This window comes from Amblyraja radiata, chromosome 1, assembly GCF_010909765.2.
Source record: "Amblyraja radiata isolate CabotCenter1 chromosome 1, sAmbRad1.1.pri, whole genome shotgun sequence".
Lineage (NCBI taxonomy): Eukaryota > Metazoa > Chordata > Chondrichthyes > Rajiformes > Rajidae > Amblyraja > Amblyraja radiata.
The window spans coordinates 178,165,048-178,181,481 of NC_045956.1; the positions used below are offsets into that span (position 1 = coordinate 178,165,048).

General features: G+C 46.9%; 1 long non-coding RNA gene across 2 annotated transcripts; it reads left to right on the forward strand.

Moving 5' to 3' along the window:
* The first annotated feature begins 1,398 nt into the window (after nt 1–1,398).
* On the forward strand, nt 1,399–15,561 carry LOC116982402. 2 transcript variants are annotated; one of them, XR_004414454.1, is made up of 3 exons: nt 1,399–1,451; nt 10,253–10,342; nt 15,425–15,561. It is a non-coding gene; the product is annotated as an uncharacterized LOC116982402 (long non-coding RNA). The 2 variants fall into 2 exon arrangements; XR_004414453.1 differs by lacking the exon at nt 1,399–1,451 and adding an exon at nt 9,487–9,498.
* The last annotated feature ends 873 nt before the right edge of the window (nt 15,562–16,434 follow it).

Genomic DNA, 16,434 nt, shown 5'->3' on the forward strand with positions numbered 1-16,434 from the left:
CACCTTCAAGAAGTCAGGCTTGATGGTGAAGGGGACGGAAGATCGGTCGGGCCAGTTGCCAAAGAGCAAGGCCTCGCTCTTCCTGCTGTTCACCCTGGCTCCGAATGGCCGACTCAAACTGGTCGCAGATACTCATCAGTCTGCGGACCCACCCTGGATCCGAGCAGAAGACGGCGACATCGTCCATGTACAGGGAGGTTTTGACCTGAATGCCCCCACTGCCTGGCAACATCACTCCTCTTATGCTCGCATCCTTCCTGATGGATTTGGCAAAAGGTTCAATACAGCAGACAAACAAGACAGAGGAGAGATGGCAACCTTGCCTGACTCCAGACCTTATAGGGAAACTGTCTGCTTCCCACCTATTGATTTGTACTGCACTACAGATATTGGTGTAGAGCAGTTTGATCCAATTTCGGATTCCCTCCCCTAAACCCATTTTGGATAGCACGTTCCTCATGTACGTGTGCGATATCCTGTCGAAGGCCTTCTCCTGGTCCAAGCTGACCAGGCAGGCATCCACCCGTCTGTCCTGCACGTAGGCGATGGTATCTCCCAGCAGCGCTAGGCTGTCTGAGATTTTCCTGCCAGGTACAGCACAGGTTTGGTCCGGGTGGATCACCTGTCCCAGAGCAGACTTGACCCGGTTGGCGATGGCCTTAGACAGGATCTTGTAGTCTACATTCAACAATGTTATGGGTCTCCAATTCTTTATATCCTTCATCTCTCCCTTCTGCTTGTAGATTAGGGAGATACTGCCCTTCCTCATGGAGTCTGACATGCTGCAGGCTAGGAGCATGTCGTTGTAGACTTCCAGCAGGTCGGTCCCACCCAGTCCCACAGAGCCGAATACAACTCGGCTGGTAAGCCATCGCTTCCGTGAGTTTTACTCGAGTCAAAGGAACGGATGGAGCCAGTCAGCTCCTCCAGGGTCAGTGGTTGGTCCAGACTCCTCCGCTTGCTATCCTCCAAGATCTCCGTGATAGAGGACAGGAAGTTCTGGGTCTCTGAATGTGTCCCGACAGCTGGCAAGAAACTGTGTCTGAATCTTGCAACAAACGAAGCACAATGAATGCTGGCCCATTTATCAATTCCAGATCTCCAGTTATATGTAAACAGTAGTTAGCATTTGGATGTTTGACCGTACACTTTCTTTTTTCCTATCTTCAGTGTGGACCAACATATGCAGTTCCTTCCTACACAATCCTTTTCCATATGATCTTGCAGATTGCAACATCGCACTTTATCCTTATTTGGACAAAACACAAATTGCTGGAGTAACTCAGCAGGTCAGACAGCTTCTGTGAAATGAATTTTTGATAGGCTAGCAGCAAGGGCGAGGAACAGTAGTGGGAATATAAGAAGTGATCTCCAGGTAGTAAAGTAACATTTCATTTCCAGAGTGGCAAACAGAAATTGGAGGAGGTGCAGAGGTGTCGTCTGTTTACAAGGTGTCCGGGTAAGAATAATATTTAGACAATCAAGTATTGTGTTTCCACTCGCTGGTTAGCATGCAACAAAAGCTTTTTACTGAATCTTGGTACATGTGACAATAATCTAGATTACAATTGAACCAAACACGGTGTACAGATACAGTACATGATAAGGGAATAAGCAGCGCTGGAGTTCCGGGTTCGATCCTGACTATGGGTGCTGTCTGTACAGAGTTTGTACGTTCTCCCTCTGACCTGCATGTGTTTTCTCCGAGATCTTCGGTTTCCCCCCACACTCCAAAGATGTGCAGGTACAGTAAGTAGGTTAATTATGAAAGACATTCTTGCCATAGAGGGAGTACAGAGAAGGTTTACCAGACTGATTCCTGGGATGGCAGGACTTTCATATGAAGAAAGACTGGATAGACTCGGTTTGTACTCGCCAGAATTTAGAAGATTGACGGGGGATCTTATCGAAACTTACAAAATTCTTAAGGGGTTGGACAGGCTAGATGCAGGAAGATTATTCCCGATGTTGGAGAAGTCCAGAACAAGGGGCCACAGTTTAAGGATAAGGGTGAAGTCTTTTAGGACCGAGATGAGAAAATTATTTTTTACACAGAGAGTGGTGAATATCTGGAATTCTCTGCCACAGAAGATAGTTGAGGCCAGTTCATTGGCTATATTTAAGAGGGAGTTAGATGTGGCCCTGGTGGCTAAAGGGATCAGGGGGTATGGAGAGAAGGCAGGTACAGGATACTGAGTTGGATGATCAGCCATGATCATATTGAATGGCGGTGCAGGCTCGAAGGGCCGGATGGCCTACTCCTGCACCTATTTTCTATGTTTCTATGCCAAACTTCCTAAGCCTTCTCAGGAAGTAGAAGCGTTTGTGTGATGTCTTGGTCGTTGGTTCAATATTATTATTATTATTATTATTATTATTATTATTATTATTATTATTATTATTATTATTATTATTATTATTATTATTATTATTATTATTATTATTATTATTATACATTATACTTGTGGGCGCTGTTCAAGAACTTCCAAGGACGCCTTACAAAATTTAGTAAGCAGATTACAAAACATATAAGCGGAATGAAACATAGAAACATAGAAACATAGAAAATAGGTGCAGGAGGAGGCCATTCGGCCCTTCGAGCCAGCACCGCCATTCATTGTGATCATGGCTGATCGTGCCCTATCAATAACCCGTGCCTGCCTTCACCCCGTATCCCTTGACTCCAAAGCCCCTCGGGCTCTATCTAACTCTCTCTTAAATCCATCCAGTGACTTGACCACAGCCCTCTGTGGCAGGGAAACATATAACATATAAGATTATTACATGAAACATATAAGATTATTAAGAGTTTGGATGCGCTAGAGGCAGGAAACGTTCCCGATGTTGGGGGAGTCCAGAACCAGGGGCCACAGTTTAAGAATAACATAGAAACATAGAAAATAGGTGCAGGAGGAGGCCATTCAGACCTTTGAGCCAGCACCGCCATTCATTGTGATCATGACTGCCTGCCTTCTCTCCATATCCCTTGACTCTACTAGCCCCTTGAGCTCTATCTAACTCTCTCTTAAATCCATCCAGTGATTTGGCCTCCACTGCCCTCTATGGCAGGGAATTCCATAAATTCACAACTCTCTGGGTGAAAAAGTTTTTTCTCACCTCAGTCTTAAATGACCTCCCCTTTATTCTAAGACTGTGGCCCCTGGTTCTGGACTCGCCCAACATTGGGAACATTTTTCCTGCATCTAGCTTGACCAGTCCTTTTATAATTTTATATGTTTCTATAAGAACCCCCTCATCCTTCTAAACACCAGTGAATACAAGCCTAGTCTTTTCAATCTTTCCTCATATGACAGTCCCGCCATCCCAGGGATCAACCTCGTGAACCTACGCTGCACTGCCTCAATCACAAGGATGTCCTTCCCCAAATAAGGAGACCAAAACTGTGCACAATACTCCAGATGTGGTCTTACCAGAGCCCTATACAACTGCAGAAGAACCTCTTTACTCCTATACTGAAGGCCAACATTCCATTAACTTTCCTCACTGCCTGCTGTACCTGTAAGCCAACTTTCAGTGACCGGTGTACAAGTACGCCCAGTACAATAATCTTCCCCCTTATTGTACTGCATCTGCCACGCATCTGCCCACCCACTCAACCTGTCCAGGTCACCCTGCAACCTCCTAACATCCTCTTCACAGTTCACACTGCCACCCAGCTTTGTGTCATCCACAAACTTGCTAATGTTGCTCCTAATTCCCTCTTCCAAATCATTTATATATATGGTAAACAGTTGCGGCCCCAACACCGAGCCTTGCGGCACTCCACTCGCCACTGCCTGCCATTCTGAAAAGGACCCGTTCACTCCTACTCTTTGCTTCCTGCCTGCCAACCAATTTTCTATCCATGTCAACACTCTACCCCCAATACCATGTGCTCTAATTTCAGTCACCAGTCTCCCGTGCGGGACCTTATCAAAGGCTGTCTCAAAGTCTAGATACACTACATCCACTGGCACCCCTTCATCCATTTTACTTGTCACATCCTCAAAATATTCCAGAAGATTAGTCAAGCATGATTTGCCTTACGTAAATCCATGTTGACTTGAACTAATCCTAGTTATCCAGTTATCCTAGCGTATGTCCCTGGACCTGATAATGCATTTGCAGCGGAGCGCATTGCTGACTGTTTCAACAGAGCTGTCAATCAGAGCAGCGATCAGCCTGTCTTCCTGCTCGGGTATTTTAACAGATGCGATGTCACCACACTGCTTCCAAACTTGGAGCAGTATGTCACCACACCTACCAGACTTGACAGAACGCTGGATCTGTGTTTCGGTAACATACCGGGAGCCTATGTCTCAAAGCCCCGCCCACCACTCGGTCGCTCCGACCACAATGTCATTCTGCTGCTTCCAAAATACAGACAAAAACTAAAAACAGAAGATATACAAACAAAAACTATTCAAGTCTGGAACGATGACTCTGTCGATGCATTAAGGGGCTGCATGGAGATCACTGACTGGGAAATATTTTTCCAAAGTTGTGAGGGAGACCTAAATCTGCTGACAGACTCTATCTCCTCCTATTTGTCATTCTGTGTGGACGCTGTTATACCAACAAAACAGGTCAAGCTGTACCCTAATAACAAGCCTTGGGTTACCAAGGACCTGAAGCAGTGTCTTAACAACAAAAAAGTGGCATTCCTACAGGGAGACAAACACAGAGTAAAACAGTATAATAGTGAGTTGAGAAGGAAGACCAGGCTGGCCAAACTCCACTACAAAAACAAAGTGGAGGAAAAATTCACCACTGGCGATGCAAGGGAGGCATGGCAGGGACTTAACACCATGATGGGCAGAGCCCAGAAACCGGCCCTGATCCAATGCTCTGACCCCGCCACCTTTGCTGAGCAACTCAACATCTATTACAGCAGGTTTGGCAGGACACACCCCCAGAATGACTGGACCCTCACCAGCAGTTCATCAATTACAGTGGATAAAAGGAAGGTTACATCTATACTGGGCCGCATCAACCCTCACAAAGCTTCTGGCCCGGATAGGCTCAGGGGCAAGGTGCTGAGGGAATGCTCAGTTCAGCTGGGTGATATCATCACTCAGCTATTCCAGCATCTCCTTGACTCCAGCTGTGTCCCACGGATGTGGAAGGAGTCCACACTTATACCGGTGCCGAAGAAATCTAACGCCAGGGAGATGAAGGACTTCAGACCGGTGGCACTCACATCCATTCTTTCCAAGTGTATGGAGAGGGTGGTAAGTGATCACCTCACTGCTATGGTGGTGGACAGGCTTGACCCACTCCAGTTTGCCTATAAGGCAAGGCGTGGGGTGGAGGATGCCTGTTTGACTCTCCTGGACACAGTTAGCAGACAGCTGGACTCCCCACACACGGATTTTATTTATGGACTTTTCTTCCGCTTTTAACACAGTCAACACGGTCACCCTCTGCAACCGCCTTCTGGATCTACAAGTCAACCCATCACTTATCCTGTGGATAAAAGACTTCCTGCAGGACCGGCCTCAGCATGTGGTGGTAAATGGTTTTAAATCCAAGAACATGATTTTAAACACTGGTGTCCCCCAGGGTTGTGTCTTATCACCGATTTTATTTTCCATCTACACAAACAACATAACAAACAATAACAGTGACATTTCCCTTTTTAAGTATGCAGACGATATGGCCCTGGTGGCCCACATCAAGGATCACACTTCTCTGGCTGCCTACTATCAGCAGGTCAACACCCTGATGCTGTGGATCAAAGAGAGCTCTCTGGAGCTTAACATCTCCAAGACCAAGGAGCTGTGTTGTGGGGGGAGGCGAACATCCTCCCCCCAACCTCTCTTTGAACCTCTGAGGCTGAATGGGCAGACAGTTGAGCAGGTAGAGGCCTTTAGATACCTGGGCACAGAGATTGACACCCGCCTGTCCTTCTCCCAGCACACAGACTCTGTGTACAAGAAGGCACAGCAACGCCTGTTCCTGCTGAGGAAACTCAGGAGCTTTGATGTCAGACAGGACATTTTAACAGCTGTCTATAAATCACTTATAGAATCTGTACTCACCTTTAACATCACATCCTGGTTCACCCTCACCTCTGTCAAAGACAAATCAAAGCTTTCCCGGATCATCAATCAAGCAAGCAAAATAACTGGCAAAACTCAAAATCAATTATCAGTACTCCACACCCAGGCAGTTAAAAGGAAAGCCAACCTCATTACACAGGATCCCACCCACCCGCTGCACAAGTCCTTCCAACTTCTGCCATCAGGCCGCTGATATAAAGTCCCCCTGTCCAAGAAAAACATCCACAAAAACTCATGCATACCCATTGCCATAAACAGATTTAAATAAAAAATGAACAAGGGACAAATTAACCCTGACGCACTGTCACTTTACACGTATCCACAACTTTTATCTTGTCTATTTTTACAGTTTTTAATCTTTATACTTGCTTTTAAGATCTATACACATTGTGTGTGCTCGCAGAAATCTGTGTTGTATGACTGCTTATCAGTACATTGTCCTGTTTGTATGTTGAGCCACGTCAAAGAAGATTTTCTGTTACGACAGACAATAAAGTTTTCTGAATCTGAATCTGAATCTGAATCCTTTTACTGCTATCCAAATGCCCCATAATTACCTCTTTAATAATTGACTCCAGTGTCTTTCCCACCACCGAAGTCAGGTTAACCGGTCTGTAATTCCCCGTTTTCTCTCTCGCTCCTTTCTTGAAAAGTGGATAACATTAGCTATCCTCCAATCCACAGAAACTGATCCTGAATCTATTGAACATTGGAAAATGATCACCAATGCATCCACTATTTCTAGAGCCACCTCCCTGAGGACCCTGGGAAACACACCATCAGGCCCAGGGAATTTATCATCCTTCAGTCCCATTAGCCTACCCAATACTATTTCTCGCCTAATGAAAATTTATTTCAGTTCCTCTACTCCCTTAGATCCTCTGCTACTCTTTTTCCCTTAACACATCTAATGAACTTTTACTGTCCTTCTTTATACTCCTGGCCAGCTTCCCCTCGTACTTCATCTTTTCATCCCGTATTGCCCGTTTTGTTTCTTTTTGTTGTCCTATGAAAATTTCCCGATCCTCTGGCTTCCGGCTACTGTTTGCTATGTTATACATCTTTTCTTTTAGCTTTATTCTATCCCTAACTTCTCTTCACGGTTGCCTCCTTCTCCCCTTAGAATCTTTCTTCCTTTTCGGAATGAAATGATCCTGCGTCTTCCGGTTTATGCCCAGAAATTCCTGCCATTGCTGTTCCACCATCATTCCTGCTAGGATCCCTTTCCAGTCTACCTTGGCCAGCTCCCCGCTCATGCCTTCATAGTCCCATTTGTTCAACTGCATCACTGACACTTCCGATTTAACCTTTTCCTTCTCAAATTGCAGATTAAAACTAATCATATTATGATCACTAACTCCAAACGGTTCCTTTACCTCGAGTTCTCTTATCATATCTGGTGCATTGGACAACACTAAATCCAGAATTGCCTTTTCTCTGGTCGGCTCCATTACAAGCTGCTCTAAGAATCCATCTCGGAGGCATTCTACAAACTCTCTTTCTTGGGGTCCTGAACCAACCTGATTTTCCCAGTCTACCTACATATTGAAATCCCCCATCACCACAGTGGCATTACCTTTGTTACATGCCAGTTTTAACTCCTGCTGCAACTTACACCCTACATCCGGGCTACTATTTGGGGGTCTGTAAATAACACCAATTAGTGTCTTCTTGCCTTTACAATTCCTCAACTCAATCCACAGTGACTCTACCTCGTCAGTCCCTATGTCTTCCCTTGCAAGGGATGGAATTCCCTCCCTCACCAGCAGATCTAACCCCCCTCCTCTGCCCACCTGCCTGTCCTTTCTATAGGATGTATAACCCTGAATATTAAGTTCCCAGGCCCGATCCTCCTGCAGCCACATCTCAGTTATCCCCACAATGTCATACCTACCAACCTCTAACTGAGCCTCAATCTCATCTACTTTACTTCTTATACTTCGCGCATTCATATACAATACTTTTAATTCCTTACGCTTCTCACTTTTCACATCGATCCTTATTACACTTGGCCATACTCTCCTATCCCTTTGTGAGCTTTCTTTTCCGTTAATTCTGGGGTCATTAACTATCCCTTTACTCTCTTTCCCTTTAAGTCCATCCTCGACTATCCCATTTGACACCCACCCCCCTTATTCAGTTTAAAACCACCCGTGCAGCAGTGGCAAACCTGCCTGCCAGAATGCTGGTCCCTCACCTGTTAAGATGTAACCCGTCCCTTTTGTACAGTTCCCCCTTACTCCAAAACAGACCCCAGTGATCTAAGAATTTAAATCCCTGCCCCCTGCACCTGTTCCTCAGTCACGCATTCAGGTCCTGTATCTCCCTGTTCCTGCTCTCGCCAGCACGAGGAACTGGAAGCAAACCGGAGATAACCACCCTGGAGGTCCTGCTTTTCAGCATTTTTCCAAGCTCTCAAAAGTCACGCTGCAGAATATTCATGCACTTCTTTCCGACATCGTTTGTGCCGACATGCACTACCACTTCCGGCTGTTCACCTTCGCCCTTGAGGATTTTCTGCACTCTGTCCGTGACATCCTGGATCCTGGCACCAGGAAGGCATCACACCATCCTCAAATCCCGTCTGTTGCCGCAGAAACCCCTGTCCGTACCTCTCACAATGGAATCTCCAACTACAATGTCGTTGCCTGACGTTGGCCTCTTTGGTTTTGGCTCACCAGCCCTTTTTGCTTCGCAAGCCAGTCCGCCGCTCAGTGTGATAACGTCTTCTGTCCCGACAGCTTCTAAGTGGGTGAACCTGTTCACAAGAGGTACAACACCCAGGGACGCTTGCATTCCATGTTTCCCTCCCTTTCTCACCGTCACCCATCTTCCCTCTTCCAGTACCTTAGGTGTAACAATCTTACTGTAGGAGTTGTCGAGGAACGACTCAGTTTCTCGGACAAACCTGAGGTCATCCACTTGCTTCTCCAGTTCCCCAACATGGTCCTTCAGGAGCTGTACCTGGATGCACTTCTCACATTTGTAGCAGCCAGAGACACCAGCAGTGTCCTTGACCTCCCACATACTGGAAGCATCACACTGAATCCGCTTGCCTGACATCTCCTTCTTTCGTCTCTACCTCTCAAGCGTATTGCGTGGTCTCCTCTCCTCAGCCTCCTCGCCGAAGACTCTCGAGCCAAAGGCTCACACTTTACTCACAGGGCACTTCCCTCACAAGGCCGCTCCCTCACTGCCGCTCCCACTGCTGCTTGCTTATATTGACTGAACTAAAACAAAACAAAAATAAATAGTGAGGACATCAACAATACACAATTCAAAGAGAGAGCAGCGGCAGCTAACCGCATCAGCATTCACTCTCCCTTCCGGCAGCCATCTGGGAAATGGAACAATCAAAACACATTTTACCATTGAACATCCACCACAGTGACTCCTACACACTCCTCACTGTGGTGGAGGACAAAATAAAGTTCAAGTCCTACCCCTAGCTCTTCCTCGGTCATGGGCCTCGAGTCCCCATTGACGGAACGATCTTGACTCCCGTATCCAGCGTTCGGGCCCTCCGCGTCGCGGCGCTCCACTCCCACTTCGGGGGGAATATGGGTGATCCAGGAGAAGTCATTGGTGATAGTGACTCCAAACACTTTGAACCATCTCTACTTAGGTGCCATCAATGCAAACTGAGGTCCGTGCACCGCTTCCTTCCTGAAGTCGATCTCCTTTGTCTTGTTGACATTGGGAGAAAGATTGACCAAAATGCTGGAGTAATTCAGCGGGACAGGCAGCATCTCTGGAGAGAAGGAATGGGTCACGTCTCATGCTAACTCATGGCGGTGCTGGCTCAAGGGGCCGAATGGCCTACGCATGCACCTATTTTCTATGTTTCTATCTATGTTTCCTTCCTCTCATCATCATGGGTGTGAATAGATCGATGTTTGGTGTGGACTCACTGTGCCAAAGTTCCTGTTTCCTGTTTCTACTGCTCTGCATCTATCTCATATCATTCCTTTCCACTCACTAAACTGCTACTTAAACCAACTGCTATTTCAAAGTTATCTGGAGAATGCATGATCTACATAGACATTTGTAAACTCCTAATATCTGGTGCATTTCTTTGGCAACTTGCACAGCTTGGTAGCTGTAATGTGAAGTAAGTTGAAGTATATAACATCAGTACATTTTGTGTGTAAATGTAATTTGGAATGTGTTTAACATTTATTTTGCCTCAGACTGGAATTGACGTTCATCAAACCAATTGCATCCAAATTGCAGTCCTGCATTATTACTTGAAAACAAAATGGGATTGGATGCAGAAACAGGTAGGTCTTTCAGTGAACATTCACAACTGCCACCCTGAATCCTGTTTCAATTAGAATTCCTCCATTTCCAGCAGTCGATGAACTGTGTTCAACCACTTGGTAACTCTTCTTTGGTCTATGTGAGATTTATTGAAGACAACTTTCATCATAATCGTCATCAGAATGAAGAAAGGTCTCGACCCGTAATGTCACCCATTCCTTCTATCCAGAGATGCTGCCTGTCCTGTTGAGTTTCCCTAACATCTTGTGTCTATCTTTGGTGTAAATCAGAATCTGCAGTTCCTTCCTACACATAATCTTCATGTTGAATATCTCAGACCACTGGTTCATTTCTTTTTGCCAACTTTCTATACATAACTAAAGCTCTGATCTTGTTATCTTCCTGTTTGCGTGGTCATTCGGTTTGCGTAAAAACAGTAAGCGATAGCGCTATGATTTTTTTGCCATCGTATTCAGCGTTCTCCTCTGCTGCGATTGCACCAGGTTTCGTTCCGATCGGTGGTCTAATGTAAAAGTTAGCGAGGTTTAAAAATTGCGCGTACGCAGATCGATCTACTCTCCTGACAGTCGACTACATGTGGATTGGTCTTTTCCCCTGTCACTCTGCGGGACAGTCCGCCCCTTCCTGCGCCATCACGTATTTACCGGAGCTGAGGGAGGCTCTGGATGGCGGGCGGAGTTCTCCACAATTTTCGGAAGGACCAGAAGCGGCCCATCCCGGCCTATCCCGGCATGGCCCAGCGCGGAGTCAGAGACGTCGCCAAATGGAAAATGGAATCACTGATCCTAGTGGAGGAGAACGTCCAGTGACCAGCTCCCGCTGTGTCCTCCAGCCCCTTCCCCTCTGATCCCCGTCTCTAGCTCCTTCCCCCTCCCCCGTGATTCTCACCCATGACCCCATCTTTTCCCCGAGGTCTTTCCCCACATCACCCCACCTCCACACCCCCTCCCCCCGCCTCGACACCCCCCCCCTCCCCCCCCGCCCTCGCCCCTGCATACACCCCTCCCACCACCCACAGTCCCCTTCCCGCCCCCTTCTCTAAGTCCACAACGCTCGCTGCCACCCGCCCCCACGACCCCCCCCATGAGGGGGAGGGAGTGCTGGGGGATGAGGGGAAATGAGCCGCGCCTGCACAGTTAGGGGTTATGTGTGAGTGGTGGAATATTGCATTGGGGAACGGGTTGCGTTGGGGGACCAAGCCTCCTGTGTGACTGGGACCCAACAGGTCCTACTTAGTCTAGTACTTTATAACACTGGTGAAAATTGAAAAGGATTGTGCGCAGCTTTGGGCCCCACATAGTTTAATTTAGGGCCTGAGCTATGGGGAGAGGTTGAACAGGCTGGGACTCTATACCTTGGAGCGCAGGAGGATGAGGAATGATCTTTTAGATGTGTATAAAATGTGTATAAGATGTGTATAAAGTGGAATAGATTGGGTAAATGCAGTTTCTTGCCCAGAGAAGGGTAATTGAGAAACAGAGAACATAGGTTTAATGAGAAGGAGAAGAGATTTAATAGGAATCTGAGTGGTAACTTTTTATGGAACAAGCTGGCAGAGGAGATAGTTGAGGCTGGGACTATCCCAACATTTATGTGGCAAAAACAGGAAAGCAGACTATTATCTAAATGGTGGCCGATTAGGAAAAGGGGAGATGCAGCGAGACCTGGGTGTCATGGTACACCAGTCATTGAAAGTAGGCATGCAGGTGCAGCAGGCAGTGAAGAAAGTGAATGGTATGTTAGCTTTCATAGCTAACAGGATTTGAGTATAGGAGCAGGGAGGTTCTACTGCAGTTGTACAGGGTCTTGGTGAGACCACACCTGGAGTATTGCGTACAGTTTTGGTCTCCAAATCTGAGGAAGGACATTATAGCCATAGAGGGAGTGCAGAGAAGGTTCACCAGACTGATTCCTGGGATGTCAGGACTTTCATATGAAGAAAGACTGGATAGACTTGGCTTATACTCGCTAGAATTTAGGAGATTGAGAGGGGATCTTACAAAATTCTTAAGGGGTTGGACAGGCTAGATGCAGGAAGATTGTTCCCGATGTTGGGGAAGTCCAGGACAAGGGGTCACAGCTTAAGGATAAGGGGGAAATCCTTTAGGACCGAGATGAGAAGAAACATTTTCACACAGAGAGTGGTGAATCTCTGGAACTCTCTGCCACAGAGGGTAGTTGAGGCCAGTTCATTGGCTATATTTAAGAGGGAGTTAGATGTGGCCCTTGTGGCTAAAGGGATCAGGGGGTATGGAGAGAAGGCAGGTACGGGATACTGAGTTGGATGATCAGCCATGATCATATTGAATGGCGGTGCAGGCTCGAAGGGCCGAATGGCCTACTCCTGCACCTATTTTCTATGTATCTATGTATCTAATTATACAGGTAGATGGACAGGACAGGACAGGTTTAGAAGGATACTAGGCTTAGTGGGACTTGTTTGGTCCCACTCACATGGGAGGCCTGGTCCCACAATGTAACCCATTCCCCAATGCAATATTCCACCATGGTGTGGGAGAGGGGGTGTGTGGGGCAGGGCGGGGGTGGTGTGGGGGAGAGCGGGTGGGTTGGGGGTTTGTGTGGGGGGAGGGTGTGGTGTGGGTGGAAAGGTGTTGTGGGGGGTGGTGGGAGGTAGGGGGATGGGTGAGGAGGGGGTGGTGTGGGGGGTTAGGGGCGATGTAGTTGGTGGGCTGGTGTGGGAGGGTGGGGTGTTGTGGGGGGGAGGAATGAGGGAGGGGTAAAGGTGTGTGTGTGTAGGGGGGTGAGAGGGGTGTGTGGGGAGGAGGGGGAGGGGGGAATGGCGGAAGGGGGAGTGGAAAGGGGCGGGTGTGGGGAGAGGAGGGGGGTCAACTCAGCGGCCTCTGGCCGCGGCACCACACAGCACCACCCGACTCCACACAGCAGTTTTCCCGACTCCACACAGTGGCTTTCTCGAATCCACACAGCGGCTTTCCCGACTGCACACAGAGACTTTCCCAACTGCACACAATGGCTTTCCCGACTCCACTCTTATGGACTCAATCAGCGCTACTTGTGGACTCAGCCCCACCTCTGGGGCTCTATTTTCCAGCGGGCCCCGGAAGGGGCATTACCTTCATGGTGACTAACAGGCGAGAAGACCAATCTGCTGATCTCACAATTTTTTAAACCTTCATAACTTTTGTAACATTCCACCGATTGGAACAAAACCTGGTGTGCTTGGTGCAGAGGAGGACCGTGATTAAGGTGGCGAAAAAAATCCATGCAATAAAGGGAACCGTTTTTGTGTAAGTTTAAAAAAAAAGCAAACCGGAAGTGGTCAAGATGAGAGTTTTAATGAGATGGGCCAAATGCAGGCAGGTGGGATTAGTGAAGATGGGACATATTGGTTGTTGTGGGCAATTTGGGCTGAAGGGCCTGTTTCCACACTCTATGAGTATGATTATATGTGAGTACCTGCAGAAGGATCATTCATAAAAAGTATTAGGGTATACATGCATTTAGATGGGTTGATTAGGTATTGTCAGCATGGTTTCGCACGTGGTAGGTCATGTCTTCTGAATCACATTGCATTTTTTGAAGATGTGACCAAAAAGGTTTATGTGGGTAGAGCTGTAGATGTTGTATACATGGACTTCAGCAACGCATTCTACAAGGTTCCAAATAGCAGCTGCTCTGGAAGGTTAGCTCGCACGGGATCCAAGGAATGGACTAAAAATCAGCATCATGGAAGGAAGCAGAGGGTGATAGTTGAAGGTTGCTTCTCGGACTGGATGCCTGTGACTGGTGGTGTGCTTCAGGGTTCAGTGCTGGTCCCATTACTGTTTGTCATCTATATCAATGATTTGGATGAGAAGGGACATGGCAAGATTAGTCATGTCCCTAATCAAAATGCATGGTCAGCAAAGGAGATAAATAGTGACCCCACTCCACTGCACTACGAGTTAAAAAGAACCATGCAGACCAAATTTTATTTGCGGAAAAGTTTTCAACATGCTGAAAATGTTTCCGCGAACTAGCTGAGGCCACGAGTATTCAGGAACTTCCCTCGAGCATGAAGGAGATTTCCAGTGACCTCATAGGGCCTCCTAGGACCACGTGTGGACCATGCTGCGAGTTTGAAGGTCAAAAACATTCTTCTAAAGACGTAGATTAGGTCACCCAAGTGGGACAGCTCCTTTAGAGGGATACGGGCCAAATGCAGTCTGGTGGGACAAGTGTAGCTGGGACATGTTGGCCGGTGTGGGCAAGTTGGGCTGAAGTCATGGGGAAAAAAACGGAATGGGGTACTGATTTTGGATGATCAGACATGATCATATTGAATGGCGGTGCTGGCTCGAAGGGCCGAATGGCCGAATGACCAACTCCTGTACCTAATTTCCATGTTTCTTTGTCATTTCCCCACTGCATCACTCTACGACTATCAAAAACTCTAATCACCAATGTTCACCTATTATCTGCCACACTTTGTCCTGCCTCAACTCTCTTCTAGCTTTCTTCCCCCTTCCTCAAGATTCCAGCATCTGCAATTTCTTGTGTTTAGCTTCTGATCTGAACCACCTCAGGGTGGTATAGAAGGCATTTTGTACACTGACATTCATCGGTCAGATGCAATTAAAAGAAAACAAGTGCTGGAGTAACTCAGTAGGTCACTGGAGAACATGGATCGGTGATGTTTCAGGTTGGGATCCTTCTTCAGACTGATTGTTGGGGGTGGTGAGAGGGGAGGCAGGACAATGTGTGTCAGGTAAAAGGTGGTTGGGGTAAGATTGGAGTGGGTGAGAGGAGTTGAGAAGTCAAGATGATTGATGTTTCATTGGCAGTTGCACTAAGCCTTGCACGGGGTGTCCAAGAGGAGGAGGGATGTTGGAGATGAGAGAATGGTTCATCTCTGGGATACGAGGAATCCTTCCTACAGAATGAGGTGCGGAGGTGGAGGTGATGCAAGAAGAACTCTACATTATGCCCAGCTCTCGTTAAAGTGTACGAGGGGTACAAAATCAGGCATTTATTTGTTTCTATTTGAGTTCCAATTGTGTTATACCAGTATGTGACTGGACGAGATTAAACATTAAATAGATATTATCTTTGCATTATTCTAGAAAGAATATGGAAAGAATTTCAAGTGGAGGGTCCCCGGTGGATGATGCAATCAACAGAATACATTGTGGAACTGCGCTCAATTGCTGATGCAATTGTCGATTATCATAGTGAAGTCTTCATCGCAAAAAAAGCATGCACTAAAACACAAGTCGTGGGGGGAATCATCGGCATCGCAGGAATAGTTGTTGCTCCCTTCACATTCGGAATCTCGCTAGTGATCACTGGGGCGGGGATGGCGGTGGCCATGGCAGGTATGATCTCTAACTACAAGTCCAATTCTGCTAATATTGCATACCAAAAACAAAAACAGGAAAAAGTGAATGAAATTGTGGAACAATACCTAAAAATCACTAAACGCCTGACAGATATATTAACTCAGCTCAACCCGTCCTTGATTGAGATTGAAAAGAAGAGGAAACCAGCTGCAGACTTTATTAGTGTCGCCCAGGGTCTGGTGAACAGGACTCAGGATGCATTGAGAACAATCAGAACTGTGTCAGGAGTTCTGGCAGAGCTCAGGTTGGCATGGGATATCTTTCTCAAAATTAAAGACGTAAATGAACTTGGAAGAAAGATAACTGAAATGTCAAAGATGATCCGACAGATAGCTACAAACATGGAGGAGGAAAGGGGCAATTTTGAGAAAGCATTTTCAGATATCAAGGGGTGCGATGAGTTGAAGGAAATTCTGGTTGGTTAATGATCATGCAGAGATCAAATTAATTACTCTGATTTCACTCTCCCTTAAGCCCTGTCCCACTTGGGAAACCTGAACGGAAACCTCTGGAGACTTTGCGCCCCACCCAAGGTTTCCGTGCGGTTCCCGGAGGTTACAGGTGGTTGCCGTGAGGTTGCAGGTAGTGGAAGCGGGTAGGGAGACTGACAAAAACCACTGGGAACTTCCGGGAACTGCACAGAAACCTTGGGTCTCCAGAGGTTTCCGTTCAGGTTTCTTAAGTGGGACAGGTGCATTATTCTTTACAAACTATCCTTCATTATACTTTGCAGC